The sequence below is a fragment of the Ranitomeya variabilis genome, chromosome 1, assembly GCF_051348905.1.
Source record: "Ranitomeya variabilis isolate aRanVar5 chromosome 1, aRanVar5.hap1, whole genome shotgun sequence".
NCBI classification, from domain to species: domain Eukaryota; kingdom Metazoa; phylum Chordata; class Amphibia; order Anura; family Dendrobatidae; genus Ranitomeya; species Ranitomeya variabilis.
The window spans coordinates 802,559,685-802,578,345 of record NC_135232.1 but is presented as its reverse complement, the minus strand read 5'-3'; the positions used below and the strand labels follow the sequence as shown (position 1 = coordinate 802,578,345).

The following is an 18,661-nucleotide window of genomic DNA, read 5'->3' as shown; positions in this document are numbered from 1 at the left end:
ACTTTGCGCTAGGCTGGCGTTCATCTTTGCATCATGAAACATGTGACTTTGCGTCAGGATGGCATTCATCCTTGCGTCATGAAACATGTGACTTTGCGCTAAGCTGGCGTTCATCCTTGCGTCATGAAACATGTGACTTTGTGCTAGGCTGGCGTTCATCCTTGCGTCATGTAACATGTGACTTTGCGCTAGGCTGGCGTTCATCCTTGCGTCATGAAACATGTGACTTTGTGCTAGGCTGGCGTTCATCCTTGCGTCATGAAACATGTGACTTTGTGCTAGGCTGGCGTTCATCCTTGCGTCATGAAACATGTGACTTTGTGCTAGGCTGGTGTTCATCCTTGCGTCATGAAACATGTGACTTTGCGTCAGGATGGCGTTCATCCTTGCGTCATGTAACATATGACTTTGCGCTAGGCTGGCGTTCATCCTTGCGTCATGAAACATGTGACTTTGTGCTAGGCTGGCGTTCATCCTTGCGTCATGAAACATGTGACTTTGTGCTAGGCTGGTGTTCATCCTTGCGTCATGAAACATGTGACTTTGTGCTAGGCTGGTGTTCATCCTTGCGTCATGAAACATGTGACTTTGCGCTAGGCTGGCGTTCATCCTTGCGTCATGTAACATGTGACTTTGTGCTAGGCTGGCGTTCATCCTTGCGTCATGAAACATGTGACTTTGTGCTAGGCTGGTGTTCATCCTTGCGTCATGAAACATGTGACTTTGCGTCAGGATGGCGTTCATCCTTGCGTCATGTAACATATGACTTTGCGCTAGGCTGGCGTTCATCCTTGCGTCATGAAACATGTGACTTTGTGCTAGGCTGGCGTTCATCCTTGCGTCATGAAACATGTGACTTTGTGCTAGGCTGGTGTTCATCCTTGCGTCATGAAACATGTGACTTTGTGCTAGGCTGGTGTTCATCCTTGCGTCATGAAACATGTGACTTTGCGCTAGGCTGGCGTTCATCCTTGCGTCATGTAACATGTGACTTTGTGCTAGGCTGGCGTTCATCCTTGCGTCACGAAACATGTGACTTTGTGCTAGGCTGGCGTTCATCCTTGCGTCATGTAACATGTGACTTTGTGCTAGGCTGGCGTTCATCCTTGCGTCACGAAACATGTGACTTTGTGCTAGGCTGGCGTTCATCCTTGCGTCATGAAACATGTTACTTTGTGCTAGGCTGGCGTTCATCCTTGTGTCATGAAACATGTGACTTTGCGCTAGGCTGGCGTTCATCCTTGCGTCATGAAACATGTGACTTTGCGCTAGGCTGGCGTTCATCCTTGCGTCATGAAACATGTGACTTTGTGCTAGGCTAGCGTTCATCCTTGCGTCATGAAACATGTGACTGCGCTAAGCTGGCGTTCATCCTTGCGTCATGTAACATGTGACTTTGTGCTAGGCTGGCGTTCATCCTTGTGTCATGAAACATGTGACTTTGCGCTAGGCTGGCGTTCATCCTTGCGTCATGAAACATGTGACTTTGTGCTAGGCTGGCGTTCATCCTTGCGTCATGTAACATGTGACTGCGCTAGGCTGGCGTTCATCCTTGCGTCATGAAACGTGACTTTGCGCTAAGCTGGCGTTCATCCTTGCGTCATGTAACATGTGACTTTGTGCTAGGCTGGCGTTCATCCTTGCGTCATGAAACATGTGACTGCGCTAGGCTGGCGTTCATCCTTGCGTCATGAAACGTGACTTTGTGCTAGGCTGGCGTTCATCCTTGCGTCATGTAACATGTGACTTTGTGCTAGGCTGGCGTTCATCCTTGCGTCATGTAACATGTGACTTTGTGCTAGGCTGGCGTTCATCCTTGCGTCATGTAACATGTGACTTTGTGCTAGGCTGGCGTTCATCCTTGCGTCATGTAACATGTGACTTTGTGCTAGGCTGGCGTTCATCCTTGCGTCATGTAACATGTGACTTTGCGCTAGGCTGGCGTTCATCCTTGCGTCATGTAGCATGTGACTTTGTGCTAGGCTGGCGTTCATCCTTGCGTCATGTAACATGTGACTTTGTGCTAGGCTGGCGTTCATCCTTGCGTCATGTAGCATGTGACTTTGCGCTAGGCTGGCGTTCATCCTTGCGTCATGTAACATGTGACTTTGTGCTAGGCTGGCGTTCATCCTTGCGTCATGTAACATGTGACTTTGTGCTAGGCTGGCGTTCATCCTTGCGTCATGAAACATGTGACTTTGTGCTAGGCTGGCGTTCATCCTTGCGTCATGTAGCATGTGACTTTGCGCTAGGCTGGCGCTCATCCTTGCGTCATTAAACATGTGACTTTGTGCTAGGCTGGCGTTCATCCTTGCGTCATGAAACATGTGACTGCGCTAGGCTGGCGTTCATCCTTGCATCCTGAAACATGTGACTTTGCGCCAGGATGGAGGGATGCAGGAGGCAGTGCCCAGGGCCCCACAGACCTATGACATGACTGATTGGTACCAGCTCTTTTGGCAGATCACGTAACCCAGCCTGGCTCCACCAATTAGAGGCCATATTGGCGAAGTGCGGGTGCGTGGGTCACACTGGCTTTTACATGGCAGCCGCCTTATTACCATACAATGTGGTGATGGCGTTACTAGCTACAGCCTGTACTTTACAGCACTTATTAATGTAGGGACTGAAGAGGTGAAGCTGCAAAGCTCATAGTTATAACGGATGCACTGCCTTTTGCTGTCAGGACATACATGTATCACGATATAATGCGTCTGCCACTTACTGGAGCCTATTCTGCACCTCTGACATCTCCCACTGCGACTGCTGCGTTCAGCCGGGGCGCGAAATCCCCCACGTGAAGCTGCTCCGGAGACACACTTCCGCCCTCACCGCCCACACTATGCTGATTGGTCCTCCCTAGTCCCGGCATGCAGCGTTCTGCCCGGCCACTTCCGCCTGCCGAGGCTTGTCTCCAGGACCCTGCCACTTTGTGACGGTGACGTCATTCTGCGCCAACGCGCGGATGGAGGAGTCATTCCCGGACGGCCATGAAAGCGGGAGGAGCGCTGTTCTCAAGGCTGCACCGGGGAGCAGGTCGGCCCGCCATGCACTGCGTGTAAGAGTGAGTAGAGGCCTGTCCTCCGGTGTGCATGACCGCGGAGAGGTGCGGGGCAGGATGTGCCAGCCTCTGCCCATGGGGGGAGCTGCAAGGTCAGGGGCGCACAGTCCTGGCCGCTTTATATTGGGGTCTGTCACCTATGTGCATACGGAGGTGTGCTGGGCATCCGCTACAGTGTGCATACTGGCAAGTATCCAGGTTCTTACTGCCTTCCCTCTCTAATAAAAGCCATTGGTCACTATAGAAATTTCCTCCAAAAATACAAGTATCCAACATGTATCTATTCCGCCAAGATCCACCAAGAGTTCATTATAACCTTGGTTGGTGTCATCGCACTGGACGATCGGTAGCGGATACGGAGCCATATCTTGGGGAAATAATCCTACAATGTATGTTCAGCACCGCGGACAGCGCTCATCACATTTACAGCTACAGACAATTAAAGGGAACCTGTCACCCCCAAAATCGAAGGTGAGCTAAGCCCACCGGCATCAGGGGCTTATCTACAGCATTCTGTAATGTTGTAGATAAGCCCCCGATGTATCATGAAAGATGAGAAAAAGAGGTTAGATTATACTCACCCAGGGGCGGTCCCGATGGGCGTCGCGGTCCGGTGCCTCCCATCTTCTTACAATGACGTCCTCTTCTTGTCTCCACGCCGTGGCTCCTGGGCAGGCGTACTTTGTCTGCAGTGCCTCTCTGACCTTTCCTGGCGCCTGCGCACTACAGTACTATGCTTGGCCCTCAACAGGGCACACAAAGTACGCCTGCGCCGGAGCCGCAGCGTGAAGACAAGAAGAGGACGTCATCGTAAGAAGATGGGAGGCCCCAGACCGCGACCCCTATCGGAACCACCCCTGGGTGAGTATAATCTAACTTCTTTTTCTCATCTTTCATGATACATCGGGGGCTTATCTACAGTATTACAGAATGCTGTAGATAAGCCCCTGATGCTGGTAGGCTTAGCTCAGCACCTTAGGCTACATAGTTACATAGTTACATAGTTATTAAGGTTGAAGGAAGACTGTAAGTCCATCTAGTTCAACCCATAGCCTAACCTAACATGCCCTAACATGTTGATCCAGGGGAAGGCAAAAAAAACCCATGTGGCAAAGAGTAACTCCACCATGGGGAAAAAAATTCCTTCCCGACTCCACATACGGCAATCAGACTAGTTCCCTGGATCAACGCCTTATCAAGGAATCTAGTGTATATACCCTGTAACATTATACTTTTCCAGAAGGGTATCCAGTCCCCTCTTAAATTTAATTAATGAATCACTCATTACAACATCATACGGCAGAGAGTTCCATAGTCTCACTGCTCTTACAGTAAAGAATCCGCGTCTGTTATTATGCTTAAACCTTCTTTCCTCCAGACGTAGAGGATGCCCCCTTGTCCCTGTCACCGGTCTATGATTAAAAAGATCATCAGAAAGGTCTTTGTACTGTCCCCTCATATATTTATACATTAACATAAGATCACCCCTTAGTCTTCGTTTTTCCAAACTAAATAGCCCCAAGTGTAATAACCTATCTTGGTATTGCAGACCCCTCAGTCCTCTAATAACCTTGGTCGCTCTTCTCTGCACCCGCTCCAGTTCAGCTATGTCTTTCTTATACACCGGAGACCAGAACTGTGCACAGTATTCTAAGTGTGGTCGAACTAGTGACTTGTATAGAGGTAAAATTATGTTCTCCTCATGAGCATCTATGCCTCTTTTAATACATCCCATTATTTTATTTGCCTTTGTAGCAGCTGCCTGACACTGGCCACTGAATATGAGTTTGTCATCCACCCATACACCCAGGTCTTTTTCATTGACGGTTTTGCCCAGAGTTTTAGAATTAAGCACATAGTTATACATCTTATTACTTCTACCCAAGTGCATGACCTTACATTTATCCCCATTAAAGCTCATTTGCCATTTATCAGCCCAAGCTTCTAGTTTACATAAATCATCCTGTAATATAAAATTGTCCTCCCCTGTATTGATTACCCTGCAGAGTTTAGTGTCATCTGCAAATATTGAAATTCTACTCTGAATGCCCCCTACAAGGTCATTAATAAATATGTTAAAAAGAAGAGGGCCCAATACTGACCCCTGTGGTACCCCACTGCTAACCGTGACCCAGTCTGAGTGTGCTCCATTAATAACCACCCTTTGTTTCCTATCCCTGAGCCAGCTCTCAACCCACTTACACATATTTTCCCCTATCCCCATTACTCTCATTTTATGTAACAACCTTTTGTGTGGCACCGTATCAAAAGCTTTGGAAAAGTCCATATATACTACGTCCACTGGGTTCCCTTGGTCCAGTCCGGAACTTACCTCTTCATAGAAGCTGATCAAATTAGTCTGACATGAACGGTCCCTAGTAAACCCGTGCTGATACTGGGTCATGAGGTTATTCCTCTTCAGATACTCCAGCATAGCATCCCTTAGAATGCCCTCCAGGATTTTACCCACAGTAGAGGTTAAACTTACTGGCCTATAATTACCGAGTTCAGTTTTTGCCCCTTTTTTGAATATTGGCACCACATTTGCTATACGCCAGTCCTGTGGTACAGACCCTGTTATTATGGAGTCTGTAAAGATTAAAAATAATGGTCTATCAATGACTGTACTTAGTTCCTGCAGTACTCGGGGGTGTATCCCATCCGGGCCCGGAGATTTGTCAATTTTAGTTATTTTTAGACGCCGCTGTACTTCCTGCTGGGTTAAGCAGGTGACATTTAATGGGGAATTTTTATCACTAGTCATTTTGTCTGCCATGGGATTTTCTTTTGTAAATACTGATGAAAAAAAGTCATTTAGCATATTGGCTTTTTCCTCATCCTCATCCACCATTTCACCCAGACTATTTTTAAGGGGGCCAACACTGTCATTTTTTAGTTTCTTACTATTTATATAGTTAAAGAATATTTTGGGATTATTTTTACTCTCTCTGGCAATGAGTCTCTCTGTCTCAATCTTTGCTGCCTTGATTTGCTTTTTACAGAATTTATTTAATTTTCTGTATTTATTTAATGCCTCCTCACTACCTACTTCCTTTAATTCTCTAAATGCTTTCTTTTTGTCCCTTATTGCGCCCCTTACAGCTCTATTTAGCCATATTGGTTTCCTCCTATTTCTAGTATGTTTATTCCCATACGGTATATACTGTGCACAGGTCCTATCCAGGATGCTAATAAATGTCTCCCATTTTCTTTGTGTATTTTTATGTCTCAGGATATCGTCCCAGTTAATTGCACCAAGATCCTCTCTCATCCGTTGGAAATTTGCCCTCCTGAAGTTTAGTGTCCTTGTCACCCCCCTACTACCCATCTTATTAAAGGTTACATGAAAACTTATTATTTTGTGATCACTATTCCCCAAGTGACCCCCAACCCTTATATTTGCTATGCGGTCTGGCCTGTTGGTTAATATTAGGTCTAGCAGTGCCCCCCTCCTTGTTGGGTCCTGAACCAGTTGTGAAAGGTAATTGTCTCTCATAGTTGTCAAAAACCGATTACCTTTGCTGGAACTGCAGGTTTCTGTTCCCCAATCTATTTCAGGGTAGTTGAAGTCCCCCATAATAATGACTTCTCCTTGAGTCGCAGCTTCATCTATTTGCTTTACGAGGATATTCTCCATTGCTTCCATTAGTTTTGGAGATTTATAACAAACCCCTATCAGTAATTTATTATTTTTTCCCCCTCCCCTTATCTCCACCCACAGAGACTCTACATTTTCATTAGATTCACCTATATTATCACGCAGGATGGGTTTTAAGGTCGATTTTACATACAGACACACCCCACCCCCTCGCTTATCTGTACGGTCATTTCTGAACAGGCTATAGCCCTGCAAGTTAACAGCCCAGTCATGGCTCTCATCCAGCCACGTCTCAGATATCCCCACCATGTCATAATTATGCTCCAACAACATTAGTTCTAATTCATCCATTTTGTTGGCGAGGCTTCTGGCATTAGTATACATGCACTTGATGTTACTCTCTGTACCTCTATTCTTTCTTAAATTACTAACTGTTCTAACCCCACCCCCCATGCCACCGCCACCCCCAACTTCCTTATTTGTGCCCAGGTCTCTATCTGCACTATCTTCCCCTCCTGTAAAATGAATACCCTCCCCCCCAATCCCTAGTTTAAACACTCCTCCAACCTTCTAACCATTTTCTCCCCCAGCACAGCTGCACCTTCCCCATTGAGGTGCAGCCCGTCCCTAGCGTAGAGCCTGTAGCCAACTGAGAAGTCGGCCCAGTTCTGCAGGAACCCAAACCCCTCCTTCCTACACCAATTCTTGAGCCACTTATTAACCTCCCTAATCTCCCGTTGCCTCTCTGGCGTGGCACGTGGTACAGGCAGTATTTCGGAAAATACCACGTTGGAGGTCCTTGCTTTCAGCTTGCAGCCTAATTCCCTGAAATCATCTTTAAGGACCTTCCACCTACCTCTGTCTTTGTCATTTGTGCCAATGTACACCACGACCGCTGGGTCCTCACCAGCCCCTCCCAGTAATCTGTCCACCCGATCAGCGATGTGTCGGACTCGAGCGCCAGGTAGGCAGCACACCGTCCGACGATCCCTGTCTTTGTGACAGATTGCCCTATCTGTTCCCCTAATAATTGAGTCCCCCACTACCAGCACCTGTCTGGCCTGCCCTGCTCTCCTTTTTCCCTCCTTACTGGAGCAGTCACTCCTCCGGCTTTCAGAGGACATGCCTGGCTGCAGCAGTGCTACCCCTGTACTGGCACCCCCCTCATCTGCCAACTTAGCAAACTTATTGGGGTGTGCCAGATCAGGACTAGCCTCCCTGGCACTCTTCCCTCTACCCCGCCTTCTATCTGTCACCCAGCTAACTGCCACACTGTCCTGCAGCTCCATCCTACCATCCCCCTCCTCATCTATCCCATTGAGCGTCTGCTCTGTGAGCAGAAGACTCCTCTCCATATTGTCTATGGATCTCAGTGTTGCCAGCTGCACATTTAGATCCAGTATCTGGGTTTCCAAATGCACAATGTGCTCACATCTCGCACAGCAGTATGCACCCTCGACCGGCTGGTCAAGGATTGCATACATGTGGCAAGATGTGCACTGGATGGCATTAACAATTGTGGAGCACATTTCCTAATGGGGATTGCACCACACAGAAACGTTAATTAAAAATAAATACAAAGTATTAATTAAACCAAAAAAAAAAAAAAACAGAAGCAATTCCTCCCTTGGAAACTCCCTGATTCCAAAGTCACTGAATCACAAGTCACACACTTACCGCCGTTCACACTTACGCTCAGGTCACACTCAGCTCGCTCACACTCGCTGTGCTGAAGATTTATAGATTTTTTTTTTTTCTCTCTATCTCCCCTCAACAGCAATCCACCTTGCTGTTCAGATGCACTTGCGTCTTATGGAGTACGTCACAATGCGTCGTTTTGGAGAAAAAAACGCATCCTGCAAATTTGCCCGCAAGATGCGTTTTTTCTCCATAGACTTGCATTAGTGACGCATTGTGACGGATTGCCACACGTCGCATCCGTCGTGCGACGGATGCGTCGTGTTTTGGCAGACCATCGGCACAAAAAAAGTTCCATGTAACTTTTTTTTGTGCGTCGCGTCCGCCATTTTCCACCACACATGCGCGGCCGAAACTCCTCCCCCTTCTCCCCGGACTGCAGAATGGGCAGCAGATGCGTTGTAAAACTGCATCCGCTGCCCACGTCTTGCAGTAATTTCACAGCGTCTGTCGGTACGTCGGCCCGACACATTGCGACGGCCCATATCGACGGATCAGTGTGAAAGTAGCCTTACAGACCTCATCACTGTCCCCATTGGGGCTCACAATCTAGATTCCCAATCATTATGTCTTTGGAGCGTGGGAGTAAACCGGGGAGAACATACAGACTCCTCGCCTGGGTAGGATTTGAACCAAGAACCCCTAATTGTATATGATGAGTAATATAAAAGCAATGTCCTAAGGATTTTTAAAGAGGCTGTACAGAACTTTAGGATAGGCCATCAATGTCTGATTGGTGGGCCCTTGCCAATCAGATGTTTCTGGTGTCGGCTGGGAATAGCCAGTTACAGAGCTGTATGTGCTGGAAATATTTTCATAAGAATTTGGGAAAGTTATGAAATGTCCTATAAGGCTACGTCTCCATGGTCAATAATTGGCAGTGCTTTGGACACAGCACATGTCCACTTTGTCCAAAGCGCTGCTGGCTTTTAAACGCAGGTGATTCCGCATGTGTTCATTGAACCGTGGAGAATCACCACTCCCAATACATTGGACTGGTGATATTTATCATGCGGAGATGCTCAATAGACATGCTGCAGTCTGGAAAGATGCTCCACATGTGCGTCTCCAAAGGCATGCCACAGGCGTCAGTGCATGCATAGTGGAGATGAAATTTCTTGAAATCCCCTCCACTATGCTGTAACATCTGGTCACTGCAGGTTGGACACTGTGGATGTACTCAGCGTCCAACGCACAGCGTATACTGACCGTGGGAACATACTGTAAATGTTTGTTCTGTTCCTGATCTAAGGATCTCGGCTTTTAGTTAAGATGAATCTGTGCTGCACTTTATGTAGAGGCTCAGTAGTGACCAGTGCTGTGGGGTCGAGGGTGAGATGAATCTGTGCTGCACTGTATGTACAGGCTAAGTAGTGACCAGTGCTGTGGGGTCGGAGGTGAGATGAATCTGTGCTGCCCTTTATGTACAGGCTCAGTAGTGACCAGCGCTGTGGGGTTGGAGTTAAGATGAATCTGTGCTGCGCTTTATATACATGCTCAGTAGTGACCAGTGCTGTGGTGGAGTCGGAGTTGAGATGAATCTGTGCTGCACTTTATGTACAGGCTCAGTAGTGACCAGTGCTGTGGAGTCGGAGGTAAGATGAATCTGTGCTGCACTTTATATGCATGCTCAGTAGTGACCAGTGCTGTGGGGTCGAGGTTGAGATGAATCTGTGCTGCACTGTATGTACAGGCTAAGTAGTGACCAGTGGGGTCGGAGGTGAGATGAATCTGAATCTGTACAATTTACAATCACTCTCTGAGTCCCTTCTCCCTCTTACAGACATAGCTTCCCTTCTTGACACAGATGCTACTGCCACTTTTTATAACACCATAATAACAGCAACACTCGATTCGGCCGCTCCCCTTATGCATAGCAAAACTCATACAATCAACAGCCTGACCAAAGAACTGAGACTGGCTTCCAGGGTCGCTGAGCGGAGATGGAAGAGATCCCACTCTGCCGAGCAGTACATCGCATACAAGCAGTCCCTCGCCAGCTTCAAGTCCACGCTCACTGTCGCAAAACAAACTTATTTCTCATATCCTCGCTGTCTCACTACCCTAAACAGCTTTTCAACACTTTCAATTCTCTACTCCGTCCCCCAGCACCTCCTCCCTCTCCTCTCATTTCTGCTAAAGACTTTTCCTCTTTCTTTAAATATAACATCGATATGATCAGAGAAAGCTTTGGCCCGCAGCGCCCAATGCCCCTCTTAGCTGCTCAACCCTGTTCCTCCAAAACCAGCTTCTCCACCATGACAGAAGATCAGCTCTCCACCCTCCTGTCAAGATCACATCTCACCACTTCAGCACTTGATCCGCTCATGTTCCACCTCATCCCTAACCTCACCACAGTCTTCATCCCAACCCTAAGACACCTCTTCAACCTCTCACTCACAACTGGTATCTTCCCCTCATCCTTCAAACATGCCAAGATCACACCCGTCCTCAAAAATCCCTCCCTTGACCCATCCTCTGTGTCTAGCTATCGCCCGATATCTCTTCACCTTTATGCCTCAAAACTACTAGAACAGCATGTCCATCTTGAACTGTCCTTCCACCTCTCCTCCTGCTCCCTCTTTGACCGGTTACAATCTGGCTTCCGACCCCATCACTCAACTGAAACTGCCCTAACAAAAGTCACCAATGACCTACTAACTGCCAAGAGCAAGCGACACTAATCTGTCCTCCTTCTCCTGGACCTGACTTCTGCCTTTGACACTGTGGACCATTCCATCCTACTACAGATTCTATAATCTCTTGGCTTCACAGACTTGGCCCTATCCTGGATCTCGTCATATCTGACAGACCAAACATTCAGTGTCTCCCTCCCCCACACCACCTCCTCACCTCGCCCCTTGTCAGTCAGTATCCCTCAAGGCTCAGTTCTAGGACCCCTACTCTTCTTCATCTACACCTTTGGCCTGGGACAGCTCATAGAATCCCACGGTTTGCAGTATCATCTCTACACCGATGACACACAGATCTACCTATCCGGACCTGACCTCACCTCACCTCCTTACTCACCAAAATCCCACACTGTTTGTCTGCTATCTCTGCCTTCTTTTCTGCTCGCTTTCTAAAACTGAACATGTAAAATACAGAATTCATCATCTTTCCCCCATCTCACTCTACCCCTCCACCAGACCTATCCATCAAGGTTAATGGCTGCTCACTTTCCCCAGTCCCGCATACTCGGTGCCTCGGGGTGATCCTCGACTCTGCCCTCTCTTTCAAGCCATATATCCAAGCCCTTGCCTCCTTCTGCCGTCTCAAACTCAAAAATATTTCCCGGATCCACGCATTCCTTGGCCATGAAACCACAAAAACACTACAGTAGTGCACGCCCTTATCATCTCCCGCCTTGACTACTGCAACCTCCTACTCTCTGGCCTCCCCTCTGGCACCACTCCAATCCATCCTACACTCCGCTGCTCGACTAATCTACCTGTCTCCCCGCTACTCCCTAGCCTCTCCCCTATGCCATGCTACTCCCCTACTCCCCTCTTATCTCTTCTTCCCACAACCACATCCAAGACTTCTCCCGTGCTTCCCCCATACTCTGGAACTCTCTACCCCAACACATCAGACCAGGGCCGGACTGGGACTAAAATTCAGCCCTGGCATTTGAAGTTACACAGGCCCACTTGTCACATGGTGACTGTATAATATCTTTGTACACTTGTAGGTTACAAGAAGTGAGGGGAGTGTAACACGACTATATAACATATAACTACAGCTGTATCCAGCATTACAGCTCAGTCCTGTTTATTGCTTTTAGTTGCAGTACCAAGAAAAGCCGCTACTTTACCTACATAACTGGATCTCGTAGATAATGAAGGGATGAGACGACCAAAGGTTAATGAACCTCATTCTGATGCAACATAAACTTTGCCTACAGCCACTTTTAGTTCCGCTGCGCAGCACGAGACCCGGTGACTCTGAAGAGCGGTGACATCAGTAACGTCACCGCTCTTCAGATATTCCGGGTCTTGCGCTGAGCTCGGCGACTGTGAAGAGTGGTATTGTTACTACCGTCACCGCTCTTCAGAGTCGCTCGCCAGGTCTAGGCTATTACTGGGGGTGTTTGATGGACACCTCTCCATTACTTACACCAGGGATTGATAGCAGCTGACGTCAACCCTAAAAATCATTACACATACCTGAATTAAATGCTCTGGCGGCTGGGAAAAGCAGTAGAGTTAGCGCTATTCCCAGGCGCCGGGTGCTATCTACAACTGTCATCATCCTTGCCTGGTCTCCCTGCAAAGCATTTCTGCTGTATTTACATGCACTGATCTCAGTCCGCTAAATGAGTGTGATCGACAATACTGAAGTTGTTCGCTTGTTTCCCGGCCTCTTTACACCAACTGAGAAGGAATGAAGGGAACAGAATAATCACAATTAGATCAATCTGTCCCCATACAGTATCATGTTATCAGCAGCACATCTACAGTTTACACCGACAATGTGCTGCTGAGAACAAGGATTTCTGTTCCCACATAAACAATCCAATCACTCGATAAATAGGCAGCATTTTGCTTGTTTAGTATAATACACCCCATAGTCCTCCATATATTATAATGTGCACCTCAGTCCTCCATATTGTATAATACACTCCTCAGTCCTCCATATAGTATAATACACTCCAGTCCTCCATATAGTATAATACACTCCCCATTGTCCTCCATATAGTATAATACACTCCTCATAGTCCTCCATATATTAAAATACACTGCAATTCCTCCATATAGTATAATACACTCCTCAGTCCTCCATATAGTATAATGTACTGCCACCCCAGAGTATAATGCAGCCACCCCACAGAATATATTGTAGCCTCCTGAGTATAATGTAACCCCCCAGAGAATATAATGCAGCCCCCTCATATAGTATAAAGCAGCCCCTGCATATATAATATATGGTAGCCCCCTCATAGCGCATAATTCAGCCCCTCCATAGAATATAATACAGCACCCCATAGAATGTAATGCAGCACAGCCCCCATAGAATGTAATGCAGCACAGCCCCCCATAGAATGTAATGCAGCACAGCCCCCCATAGAATGTAATGCAGCACAGCCCCCCATAGAATGTAATGCAGCACAGCCCCCCATAGAATGTAATGCAGCACAGCCCCCCATAGAATGTAATGCAGCACAGCCCCCCATAGAATGTAATGCAGCACAGCCCCCCATAGAATGTAATGCAGCACAGCCCCCCATAGAATGTAATGCAGCACAGCCCCCCATAGAATGTAATTCCATCCCCCCCCCCATAGCCCCACAATCCAGATATCACTCGTTGATATATTTAAAAAAAAAAAAAATACTCTTCACCTCTCCTCGTGCCCGCGCTGCTCCCGGCTCCGGTCTCAGCAGCTGCAGTCTGCCCGCCCGACACACAGCAGGTGCATGATTATATGACGTCATCGCTCACCCGCAGTGTCAGAGGCAGAGCAGGGAATGATGGGAGAGGGAGCGACAGCAGACGCTCTCTCCTCCATCATTGCATTCAACTGTACTTGAACTGTACTGTAGTTGAATGCGGTGGTGCTGGCGGGGGGGTGAGTCGGCGGCGGGGGGGAGGAGTCGGCGCTGGCGAGTGGCCCACGACTGCCAGCGGCCCTTCTAGCATTTGCCAGAAATGCCGGATGGCCAGTCTGGCCCTGCATCAGACTCTCACCTACCATAGAACCTTCAAAAAGAACCTGAAGACTCACCTCTTCCGACAAGCCTACAGCCTGCAGTGATCCTCAACATACTTAACCGCCGCACAACCAGCTCTACCCTCTCCTAGTGTATCCTCACCCATCCCCTGCAGACTGTGAGCCCTCGTGGGCAGGGTCCTCCCTCCTTCTGTACTCGTTAGTGCCTTGCACTTTATGTACAGGCTCAGTAGTGACCAGTGCTGTGGGGTCAGAGATCAGATAAAACTGTGCTGCCCTTTATGTACAGGCTCAGTAGTGACCAGTGCTGTGGAGTCCGAGGTGAGATGAATCTGTGCTGTACTTTATGTACAGGCTCAGTAGTGACCAGTGCTGTGGGGTCGGAGGTGAGATGAATCTGTGCTGCCCTTTATGTACAGGCTCAGTAGTGACCAGTGCTGTGGAGTCCGAGGTGAGATGAATCCGTGCTGCACTTTATGTACAGGCTCAGTAGTGACCAGTGCTGTGGGGGTTGGAGGTGAGATGAATCTGTGCTGCACTTTATGTACAGGCTCTGTAGTGAACAGTCCTCCAACCCCCACAGCACTGGTCACTACTGAGCCTGTACCTAAAGTGCTGCACAGATTCATCTCACCTCCAACCCCCACAGCACTGGTCACTACTGAGCCTGTACCTAAAAGTGCAGCACAGATTCATCTCACCTCCGACCCCACTACTTTATGTACAGGCTCAGTAGTGACCAGTGCTGTGGAGTTGGGATCAGGGAAATTAAGGAGTCTGAGGTTTGGTTTACTGACTCCACAGCCCTGCTCAGGGGAGCAGTGGGAATAAAATGGTGATTTTAGCTGACAGGTCTTCTTTCACCATATTGGAAAATGGCTAAAAAGGTCCCCTTGCTCTGGGGTATGTGGCATACCCATTCACTACACTGTAACCCAATTTCAGTAATTCTGTGTAATACTACAGTGCTGTGCAAATTAATTGGGACAAAGCAAAAAAATAAAATGTTATAATGCGCTGTTACATACTAATTCTGAAAATTACCTTTTTCCACTGGCTAGTTGACCAAGATTTATTTATTATATATTAAAACTGGTTTGAATCACTGACTGGTAACCAACTTACGATTGTACTTAAAATATACTTTGTCCCAATTAATTTGCACAGCACTGTATTTGCTGATTATTGGTAACAACTGGGTTGTCAGCCACATACACTTGATTAGCTTATTGTGTGCAAACTCTAATATAATGAAACAAAAGTTGCTAAAAGTGGACTACCCCTCTAATTATAAGCGAGTTAGTGAATTTCACCTTTGGTTATATTGCTAATGATTCCCTTTTAGGATTTGTAGAATCCAGAATAGTTCTGTTCTAATGTTTCTTGATTGTAAATAGTCATATGAATAGTTAGATTTGATTTTCTGGATCTTGATCTTGACCCTTGCTGAAGGTAAGGCGTAATGGTGGACAAATTGATTGTCACTAAGCTTTCCATGAAATAGATATACCGTATATACTCGAGTATAAGCCGACCCGAGTATAAGCCGACCCCCCTAATTTTGCCACAAAAAACTGGGAAAACTTATTGACTCGAGTATAAGCCTAGGGTGGAAAATGCAGCAGCTACCGGTGAATTTCAAAAATAAAAATAGATGCTCCATACTGTTCATTATGGCCCCATAGCTGTGCCATATAGTGCTCTGCACCATCCATTATTGCCCCATAGCTGTGCCATATAGTGCTCTGCACCATTATTGCCCCCATAGCTGTGCCATATAGTGCTCTGCACCGTTGCCCCATAGCTGTGCCATACAGTGCTCTGCACCATTATTGCCCCATAGCTGTGCCATACAGTGCTCTGCACCGTTGCCCCATAGCTGTGCCATACAGTGCTCTGCACCATTGTCCCATAGCTGTGCCATATAGTGCTCTGCACCGTCCATTATTGCCCCATAGCTGTGCTGCTGCTGCAATAAAAATAATAAAACACATACTCACCTCTCTTGCAGCTCCTCGGCGCCATCTTCCCGGCGTCTCTCTGCACTGACTGATCAGGCAGAGGGCGGCGCGCACACTATATGTGTCATCGCGCCCTCTGACCTGCACAGTCAGAGCGGAGAGAGAGACGCCGGGAAGATGGAGACAGCGCCCGGCGTGTGGAACGCGGACAGGTGAATATGTCATACTTACCTGCTCCCGGCGTCCCGCTCCTTCCCCGGACAGCTGGTCTTCGGTGCCGCAGCCTCTTCCTCTATCAGCGGTCACCGGCACCGCTTCATTAGAGAAATGAATTATGCGGCTCCGCCCCTATGGGAGGTGGAGCAGCCTATTCATTTCTCTAATGAGCGGTCCCACGTGACCGCTCAGGGGAAGAGGCTGCTGCACCCGGAGACCGTGGGACGGGCAGGGGGAGCGACAGGAGCGCCGGGACTAGGTAAGTATGCATCAGCGCCCTCTCCCCCTCACCCGCCGACCCCACCGCCGACCGTGACTCGAGTATAAGCCGAGGGGGCACTTTCAGCCCAAAAATTTGGGCTGAAAATCTCGGCTTATACTCGAGTATATACGGTAATTGAAAAAGGATTATATGGAATTCTTAGCTAGTTCGGAAAGGATGAGAGGACTCAAACAGTGTGTTTATAGACTTTTTGTACTTTTGGAAAAGTCTATTTAACCTGTTAATGACCGCCAATACATCTTTTTTACTGACCTGAGAAATAAGAGACTAGCATCCACATACAGGTGACAATCCTGTAGTTGTCGGCTGTACACTATAGCTGACAACTTGCTGCATTAGCCAAGATCAGTGTTTGCACCATCCGTATTTGTTTTTACCCCTTTGATGCTGCTGTCAATAGTGACTACATCATATAAATGGTTAACAGAATGTGGGGGCTTCCGATTTAACCTCATCGGCACCCAGAGATCATGACTGTGATGTCCTGATGCTTGCCATGGCAATTCCCAACCAAATTGCGCCTTAGGCCTCTTTCTACACTTCCATCTTTTAGAATCAGTCACAATCCGTCAAAGTGTTGAAAAGACGGATCCTGGGCAGATTGTAAAAAACGGATGCACTGGATCCTATTTTTTTGACTGATCCGTCGATGCAGCAGCTGCAGGAAAAATGGGTTAAATTAAAGGAATAGACGGACAGCAACGGATCCTGCGCCCATAGGCTTCCATTCTAGCCAACAACAGACGCCGCAGGATCCGTCACTGTACGTTTTTTCGACGCAGACAAAAAACATTACATTCAACAAAACACGACGGATCCGTCGCACGACCCATCCGTCGCAATCCATCGCTAATACAAGTCTATGGGAAAAAAACAGCTCCTGCGGGCACATTTGCAGGATCCGTTTTTTTCCCAAAACGACGCATTGCAACGGATCTGAAAAGACGGAAGTGTGAAAGAGGCCTACGGCTGCCGCTGTAGTAAACTGTATTTTTACCACCTAAATGTCGGTAACTTCTGAACACTTTTTCATTCCTGTCATGTCACTTTGAATTATTTCCTGAAAATCACCTGAAGGGTTAATAAACTACCTGACAGCAGTTTTCAATATGTCAAGGGTGCCGTTATTAATATGGTATCACTTTTGGGGGTTTTCCAATATATAGAACCCCAAAGTCACTTCAACCCTGGATAGGTCCCCCCCAAAATTTTTAATTTTGTAAATTTCCTTGGAAAAAGGAAAAATTACAGCTTGCAAAAAATAAAATAACATTTTACAAATGTTGCTGACATGAGGGAAATACTATTTATTAATAATTTTCTGTGGTATGACTATCCGGATTAAAGGGATAATCAAAGTTTGAAAATTGCAATTTATTTTACATTTTTGTCAAATTTCTGATTTTTTTTCTAACTAAAACACAAAACATATGGACCTAAATTTACCATTATCATAAATGATAATGTGTCACAAAAAAAACAATCTCCCAATCAATAGGATTTGTTGAAGTGTTTCACAGTTACTACCACATAAAGTGACACTGGTGAAATTTAACCCCTTCATGACCCAGCCTATTTTGGCCTTAATGACCTTGCCATTTTTTGCAATTCTGACCAGTGTCCCTTTATGAGGTAATAACTCAGGAACGCTTCAACGGATCCTTGCGGTTCTGAGATTGTTTTTTCGTGACATATTGGGCTTCATGTTAGTGGTAAATTTAGGTCGATAATTTCTGAGTTTATTTGTGAAAAAAACGGAAATTTGGCGAAAATCTTGAAAATTTAGCAATTTTCACATTTTGAATTTTTATTCTGTTAAACCAGAGAGTTATGTGACACAAAATAGTTAATAAATAACATTTCCCACATGTCTACTTTACATCAGCACAATTTTGGAAACAAATTTTTTTTTTGCTAGGAAGTTATAAGGGTTAAAATTTGACTAGTGATTTCTCATTTTTACAACAAAATTTACAAAACCATTTTTTTTAGGGACCACCTCACATTTGAAGTCAGTTTGAGGGTTCTATATGGCTGAAAATACCCAAAAGTGACACCATTCTAAAAACTGCACCCCTCAAGGTGCTCAAAACCACATTCAAGAAGTTTATTAACCCTCCAGGTGTTTCACAGCAGCAGAAGCAACATGGAGGGAAAAAATTAACATTTAACTT

The 18,661-nt window shown here is 46.8% G+C and overlaps 2 protein-coding genes across 3 annotated transcripts in view; one reads left to right on the top strand and one right to left on the bottom strand.

Moving 5' to 3' along the window:
* The window catches only part of WRN (WRN RecQ like helicase), a 233,478-nt gene extending 230,615 nt beyond the window's left edge, over positions 1–2,863 (bottom strand). Inside the window, exon 1 of the mRNA XM_077274012.1 lies at positions 2,726–2,863. The gene's annotated coding sequence lies outside the window, so the exon portion shown is untranslated. The remainder of the gene's footprint in view (positions 1–2,725) is intronic.
* PURG (purine rich element binding protein G) overlaps positions 2,831–18,661 on the top strand; it is an 81,771-nt gene continuing 65,940 nt past the window's right edge. The window contains exon 1 of one of the 2 annotated variants that reach the window (XM_077274024.1): positions 2,831–3,064. The gene's annotated coding sequence lies outside the window, so the exon portion shown is untranslated. The remainder of the gene's footprint in view (positions 3,065–18,661) is intronic. The other variant, XM_077274033.1, reaches the window with a different exon arrangement.